The sequence below is a fragment of the Gopherus evgoodei genome, unplaced genomic scaffold (genome assembly GCF_007399415.2).
Source record: "Gopherus evgoodei ecotype Sinaloan lineage unplaced genomic scaffold, rGopEvg1_v1.p scaffold_359_arrow_ctg1, whole genome shotgun sequence".
NCBI classification, from domain to species: Eukaryota; Metazoa; Chordata; order Testudines; family Testudinidae; genus Gopherus; species Gopherus evgoodei.
In genome coordinates, this window is record NW_022060026.1 from 1 (window position 1) to 7,682 (window position 7,682).

The 7,682-nt window shown below is 54.3% G+C and overlaps 1 non-coding gene across 1 annotated transcript; it reads right to left on the bottom strand.

The window, feature by feature from the left end:
• Positions 1 to 4,809: 4,809 nt before the first annotated feature.
• Positions 4,810 to 4,882, bottom strand: TRNAF-GAA. Its single transcript has one exon. It is a non-coding gene; the product is annotated as a tRNA-Phe (tRNA).
• Positions 4,883 to 7,682: the final 2,800 nt, after the last annotated feature.

Genomic DNA, 7,682 nt, shown 5'->3' on the forward strand with positions numbered 1-7,682 from the left:
AGCCATGCTGCCAGCGAGTGCTGTGGGGTGGTTTCCTCCCTCCCCCCAAGCTTAGGAGCCAGGGGAGCAGAGCAGGCTGGGGCCCCAGGCCTCCATGGGGGGAAGCAGAAGGGGGCTGGCCTCAGGCCACCGTGGAACCAGGGGGGCTGGCTACTTCCTGTGGGAAGTGGAGTGACCCAGCCCCTGGCTCTGCTCTGCTCCCCTGGCTCCCAGGCTTGTGTTGGTGTTGGCTGGATTTGTGTGGGTGATTGTGTATATTAGCAATTGTGTGTGTGTGGCTGGATTCATGCATGTGTTTGTTTGCAATTGTGTGTATGTGCATGCTCTGCTGCCCTCTGCCAGCGCGACAACCATTTCTCCGTATGTCACAGCCCCCATACTGTCGACCCCGATGGTGATTTCCCCATCTTACAATGGCTGGTTGGCCTGACCCTTCTCCCCTCTGCAGAGTGTGGCAGGGGCTGCAGCTCACCCCCTGTGGGGCAGGAGTGCCAAGGTGTGGGGTGCTGGGCTCCAATGCACCTGGAGAGCAGCTCAGGTGAGGCGGGGCAGGGCGTGTGGTGTCCGTTCTGTGTTGCCTGGTGCTGGGCCATTGCACAATCCCCAGCCACGCCACACAGTGTGCCCTGAGAGGGAGTGGGGGGCCAGGCAGATGATCCAGCAGGAGGGGATCATTCTCATTCGTAGCTGTCCAGCTGTGTGGAGCAGGAGGTCCTTGTATTTGGAGCAGTGGGAGTGAACTGCGTGCGGTTGTGTCTCTGAGCACAATTGTGAATATTATAGTGTGTGTAGGGGGGTGATTGTGAGTGTGGCTGGGGGTGTGTGATTGTTTCTCTCTTTGGGGGTTGGGCTAGCATGTCCCTCTGGGTGTGTTGTGTATGAGTGTTGTTGGGATTGTGTGAGTCCCTTTGTGTGTGTGTGTGTCACTTGCTGCAGAGTACAAAATCCTGCAAAGCCATTTCTTACTGGTTAGCCCAGCAACACACTGATACAAACAGTGTCACAGACTCACACACACACAGAGCAGGGCTCAGCCCCTCCAGCAGAGGGCAGCAGGGACACACACGTCTCTCCTGGGCCAGCTTGGACAATTTCCCATCACGACTCGGCAGTGCTGGTGCCCCCACACGGGGTGGGCAGTGACGGGGCAGCGTGGGCAGATGTGCAGGATCTGTAAAAGCAGCAAAGAGTTCTGTGGCACCTTATAGACCAACAGACGTATTGGAGCATGAGCTTTTGTGGGTGAATCCCCACTTCGTCAGCTAGATTCAGAAGGAAGCACTTTGGGAAAATCAGTCAAGGCCCTTAGCAGAGCTGAGACACGGACCCAGTGACCCCTGCACCATCCTGAGAGGGCAGTGGGGTTTAGTGGTCAGAGCTGGGAGGGGGCTGGGCACCAGGACCCCTGGCTTCTATCCTTGGCTCTGGAAGTAGAAAGGGTCTAGAGCAGGGGGACTGGGATCCAGGACTCCTGGGTTCCATAGGGGAGACTGTTTTTCCCTGTGCTTCCCTCCCTAGAGATCCCAGCCCAGCCCCCTAGTGGAGACTGAGCAGGAGTGGGGGGAGTTGTTCTCCCACTTTGCAGTTATGATTCAAACTCCTCCCCCAGGGACTGTGACATCACAGAATCTGCCCCCCCAACACAGAGAAAACTAGTGGGGTTAGGAGGGTTCTAGCTGCACCCACCAGACAACCCTGGTCATTGTAAGAAACCCCCAAACCTACTTGCACCCACAAAACACCCTCTCAGGGTATACACCCCCTGCTAGGACAGGACCTCTTGCTCCCACCCCTTTTCTTATCACCACAAGCTGCTCCCAGCCAGGCACCACACCCCATTCACACACCTTTTGTCACTACGTAGCTCAGTGGCAATCACTGCCCCGAAGTGACTCCGGTGCAGGCACTCCCCACACGAACTCCCCACACCGGATTCTGTCCACACACAGAGAATTCTCTCTGCCCGGCTCCTTCGGTTCATCTCGCTGCTCTCCCTACTGCCGCCAGACACTGCTCATCTGCATAACCCCGCCCATGGACACGTGACACCTTCTGTCCTGCTGGTTTCAAGTGAGTGAGTTGCCCTTGGGGAGTGAGCAGGTCACAGCCCCAGCGCAGGTCACAGCCTCAGCCAGGGCCGGCTCCAGGCATCAGCTCAGCAAGCAGGTGCTTGGGGCAGCCAAGGGGAAGGGGTGGCATGTCAGGCTCTTCGACAGCAATTCGGCGGCAGGTCCCTCGGTCCCTCTCGGAGGGAAGGACCTGCCACCGAATTGCCGCCAAAGGCGGTGCAGTGGAGCTGCCGCCGATTGAGATCGGGGCTTTTTTTTTCATTTTCCCGCCACTTGGAGTGGCAAAAACCGAGGTGCCGGCTCTGGCCCCAGCACATGTCACAGCTCCAGCACACGTCACAGCACGTCACAGCCTGGGGCAGGGAGATATTGGGGGAGGAGATGGGGGTAGGGAGATACCCAGGCCCATAGACCCATAGGGGCAGGGAGATATTGGGGGAGGGGATAGGGAGGGAGAGACCCAGCACCATAGACCCGTAGCAGAGGATAGTGGGGTCAGGAGGAGAGGAGATGTTCTTAGCAGAGACCCAGCCTTGGGTGCAGGAGAAATGGGGTGGGGTGGATGGAGCTGGGGGACAGAAAAGACACGTGTGGAGTGTGACATGTTGTTCCAGGAAACGAGTCACTCCCAGGACATGCTGTGCAGAGGGAGCACAGGGGCAGGGAGAGAGACCCGCCCACAGAGCCCAAGAGAGATTGGGGGCAGGTGAGGGGGATGGAGGGATGAGAGACGCGGCCCATAGACCACCCCTGGCTCCCAAGTTTGAGGAGAGGGGGGAACCACCCCACTGCACTCGCCGGCGGCGATGCTGGGAACCAGGGAGTGGACCAGGCTGGGGCTGGGTCACTTCACTTACATGCGTGATGCAGGGCAAGGGGGGCGGGGCTGGGGCGAAACAGGACGGGAGCAATGGGGAAGAGCCAGGCACCCCCCGCTGCAGCAGCTCCCCACCCCAGCTCCCCACTGCTCTGCCTTCTCCCCTGAGCATACCGGCACTGCTCCACTTCTCCTACCTCCCAGGCTTGTGGTGCCAATCAGTTGTTTAATGCAGCAAGCCTGGGAGGGGAGGAGAATTAGAGCGGGGGCGGCGTGCTCAGGGGAGAAGACGGAGCAGAGGTGAGCTCGGACAGGGAGCGGTTCCCCTGCACGCTCCCGCCCCCGTTACTTGCTGCGGGCAGCCCTCTCCCCGCACCTCCCCCCAGCCCCCTGCCCCAGCTCACCTCCACTCCACTGCCTCCTCTGAGTGGGGCTTTTGGTTCCCTCAAATACTTGGCACCCTAGGTGGCCGACTAGTTCTCCTAGTGGTTGCACCAGCCGTGGACACTGCCTATCAGCAGGATTCCTCCTCCTCCTCCTCCGTGAGATTAAATCTCTGCACCTAGACAGCTGGTCCATCTGCTGCACCACAATCCCCCATGGCTGAGACTCCCTGCCAAAGCCCTGCACCCAGCTCCAGAGAATTAAGTCTCACATCTCACTGGGAACTCCACTTCTTGTGCCCAGAGAGTCTCGGCCCCCCTCAGTAGCTGACCTGAGAAACACAGTGTCTCCATAAGCAGCAAAGAGTCATGTGGCACCTTATAGACTAACAGATGTACTGGAGCATGAGCTTTCGTGGGTGAATCCCTACTTTGTCGGATGTATCAGTGTCTGCCTTTTCCAAAGAAGTGCCTGGAGGGCATTTTCTTGTGTGATCATGTGGCCTAATGGATAAGGCTTCTGACCTCGGATGAGGTCGTTGAGGGCTTGAGTCCCTTTGTAGTTGTGCTGGTGCACTTTTATCTAAGTGCTGTTTCCTTCAGGGTTGGAACCTCTTCTTGGCTGCTCAGGCCAATGCTCTGCCTTCAGCTAGAGCCCCGGAAAGGAGTTTGGGGTTGGGTGTCACAAAGGCTGGGGCAGAAGTCCCAGGTGCTTCCAGTCTAGCCTTTGCCCTTCCTGACTTGCCAAAGAAAATGGGCTGCTGCCCGGGCTAGTGTGTAGAGCAGTTTCCCTCTTCCAAATGTGCGCCAGTCCCTGTGCTTGAGGGGGTTTGCTACATAGCACCTTGGGAGCCTGGGTGTTTCTCTGCTTCTCACCAGCTGGGAAAAAGCCTCTTGGGGAAAAATCTCCTGCCCCACTGCAAAAGTGAGCACTGTGAGTGGGACCAGTCAGAGGCCCCACCATGGGGGCTGGCCCTGCTTTCCTACCATCTTGTGATGTTGGCCACAGAGCATCAGCAGCTGCCCTGCATGCTGGTGATCTTCAGTGGGTGTTCGGCCTGGAAGGGAGAAGGCTGGCTGGGTGTTTTTGTGCATGTTTGAAGGCCACACCTAGGCATGGTCCTGCCCTCCTCTAGCCCTGACCTCAGTTGCTCTGTGGCTTTTAAGCCTTCCCTTGGAGCTGTCAGCACCAGCTGCCTCTGCTCTAGGTGCCCAGAGGAGGAGAGGTGTGTGGGGTCACTTTTACAGATGCCCCTTCCCTGGTACTGCCATTGCTCAGCCGCACAGAGGAGTTTTCATCCCCAATCCCTGCCTAGCAGCCCTCTGGCACCATTCCTGAGGGCTGCCCTGCCTCACTTTCTTCCTACCATGTTGGGAAAGACAGTTCTCATTATTAAAGGTCAGGTGGGTCAACTAGGGGCAGAAGCCCATTCTATGTTTTCCTACTGCAGAGCCCAAAATCAGTAACTTATTTTGGGTACAAGTACTGCTGTGCTCCCAGAAAACAAGCCATCCCTGCACAAAGGGGAACGAAAGGGCCTGCCAAAGCCTGGGATTGAACCAGGGACCTTTAGATCTTCAGTCTAACGGTCTCCCAGCTCAGCTACTTTAGCACCTGCAAGACAGTGTTTTGGCCTGTTGCTTCTCTGTCTGGGATGTTTTTATCAGCAGTTGCACACAAAAAGGAGAGGAAAACAAACGGCTGCTTCATACCCCCACCGGAGGAACCCTGCACCGTTAGCTGTGGTGAGTAAGAAGTGGCTGTTTGCTGACAGGGCCTGTCCCTGAGCAGCTGGAACAGCAACTGCTGCCTCCCCCTCGGCTCCAGGCTGTGGGAAATGCTCATTGACTGGCTGCATGGGCGGATGCTGCTCTGTGCTCTGGAGAGCGTCTGTATTGCTCTGTCAACCCCCCGTCTTCACTGTGCCAGTCTGGTAAGGTCCCACGTGCCCCCTCCGGCCTGGCAGCTGAGAGTCTGGGCAGACATCAACCCCCTGCCAGCCCCACAGCCAGCAGCAGCGCCAGCCCCACCCCCCAGCACCACAGGGGCACTCAATGCACTTCCTGTGGGGAAATGGCTCCTTGGCGTCCAGCTGCTAGAGTGAGAGCCAGGAGAGAGCAGTGTCTGGCTCACCTTGGGGGAGAGAAGAGACCTGATGGGTGCGGATCTCCCTCAGCCTCCCCCGCAAGGCTGGTCAGTTGTATTGTCACTGTGATAGTCAGCGCTTCCCTTCAGGACCGGCCCTAGAGGGGTCTGGGATCAAGGACAAATCCCCCTTTTTGTCCCCAGGCCCCGCCCCTACTCCACCCCTTCCCCCAAGTCACCACCCCTGTCCCATCTCTTCCCATCCTGCAACTTTCTGCCCCATTCCTCAACCACCCCCACCTCTTCCAGCCCCTGCTCCTCCCCCTTTATCAGGTTACTTAAATAGATAAGTACCCATGCCTGTCCAAGACCTTTACCTAGACCAATCGACAATGGAGAATGGCATAGGGTTTTTTTCAGTGTTGTACCCACAGATTTAACAGGTACACTACAAGGTAACTTATGTGCATATGTACATGTCATCACCAAGCACAAACATACTAGCCTATGAAGTAAACGTACCCTAATGTTTTATGGGTGAGGAATGAAATTTGGGCATAGGAGGAAGGATTTCCGGCCCTTGTGCCCTATAAAAGAGGTAACCCACCTCGCTAGAGCACTTTGCTCTATCATTCTGACTTACTTCCTCCACTCTCTCTCTATGTACTATCAGGAGGCTGTACTTGTTCTTAAACTTTAAGTTTCAAGGGAACTAGGCTAAGCTTGATTTCCCAAAGTTTTTAGTCTTTGTTTATTAGGTTTTGATTCTAAAGTTTAACATATTCAAGTAAACCCTAAGTAACACCAGCTTTTTCTAAGCACTGCATCTTTCAATTAAGAATTGAGAAACCTGAACTGCAAGGCTGGTCCTGTGTCTCTTACCACCAGGTTATCAAGGAAGGCTGTGAGTATATTCACCAAAACTTTGTTGCATATAATGCCATATGTATCTTCTGAATAGCAGTAATGCAACTGTAACTTTGTAACTCAATTAAATTAAATTAAATGTAAGCTAATAAATTAAATTTTCATCAAATTATCCAAATTAATATTATTAGTATTCCCTAAATCAGGCTACATGGGACAGAGAGTTGGAGTGCAGAGGGATGAAGGCACTGGCTCTGGGGGTGCAGACTCTGGGGTGGGGTTAGAATGAGACATTCAGGGTGCAGTAGAGGACTCAGGGTTAGGATAGAGAATTGGGCTGTGAATGCTCTGGAATGAGACCAAGAAAGAGAAATCTGAGATGCAAGAGAGAAATCAAGCTAGAGCAAAAAGCAGAGAAGAAATGTGCAATTTGAAGCTGCAGAGGGAAGAAAAAAGCCTCTGCCCTGTCCCCTCTCACCAAAGCATCTAAGACCAGATGAGAGACATCTCTCCCCTACTGCAAACAATTCCAGTTGACCTGGACTGAGGAAAGGAACTCTTCTTCTCTTACAGCACTAGCAGACCTGGACTGACTCATGAACACCTCATTCCCCGCATCCACCTGCCTCCACTGGTGTTCCTGGCCTGGGACATAGGAGGGGCTCCTCTCTTCTCCATTTGGGACATGGCGGGATGAGAGAAGTGACAGGGCTTTACGGGAAATAATTATTTGCCTGATTCATGTGCAAGTCCTAGTCCTTGTTAACCCAAACAAATGGTTTATCCTGCATGCTGATGCCAGTATGGAAGGTCTGGGAGCAGTCCCGTACCAGGAAGTAGAAGGAAATGTAAATCTGTAGGCTTTGCCAGCTGAGGACTGTCTGATAGCGAAACTCGCTATCCCATCCACCAGCTGCAGTTCTTGGTCTTGAAATGGGCCATCACTGAGAAATTTCGAGACTACTTGTGTGGTGCTCAGTTTCAGGTGTGGACAGAGAACAATCCACTGACTTATGTGTTAACAAGGGCTAAGCTGGATGCTACACAGCAGAGATGGGTGGCAACTTTTGCTAGCCATAACTTCGCATTCAATACCAATGAGTTGGTATAATAGAGAATGTGATTTATCAGGACCACCAATTCTTGGCTGGGGGGAGGATGTAAGCAGGGTGAGAATGAACTCTACCCTGCCATCTGTTGGTGATCTGTTGTAAAGGCCTTTTGAGGCTGCTGTCATTTGCATGGTTCCACCCACCCCGGATTGCATGATGGGGGTGCTTGTCCAAAGGATCATTTCGGCTGCTGTGGGATCCTCAGTCTCTTTCTTATTAGGGCAGTGGTAATAAAGTGCAGTTATTCCAGTGATATGAATCAAGGACAGTAGAACGGAACTTAGCGGTTCACGATTTCGGGACTCACCCGAACCTACATAAATCTCGTTAGGCAAGGGACATGGGTTC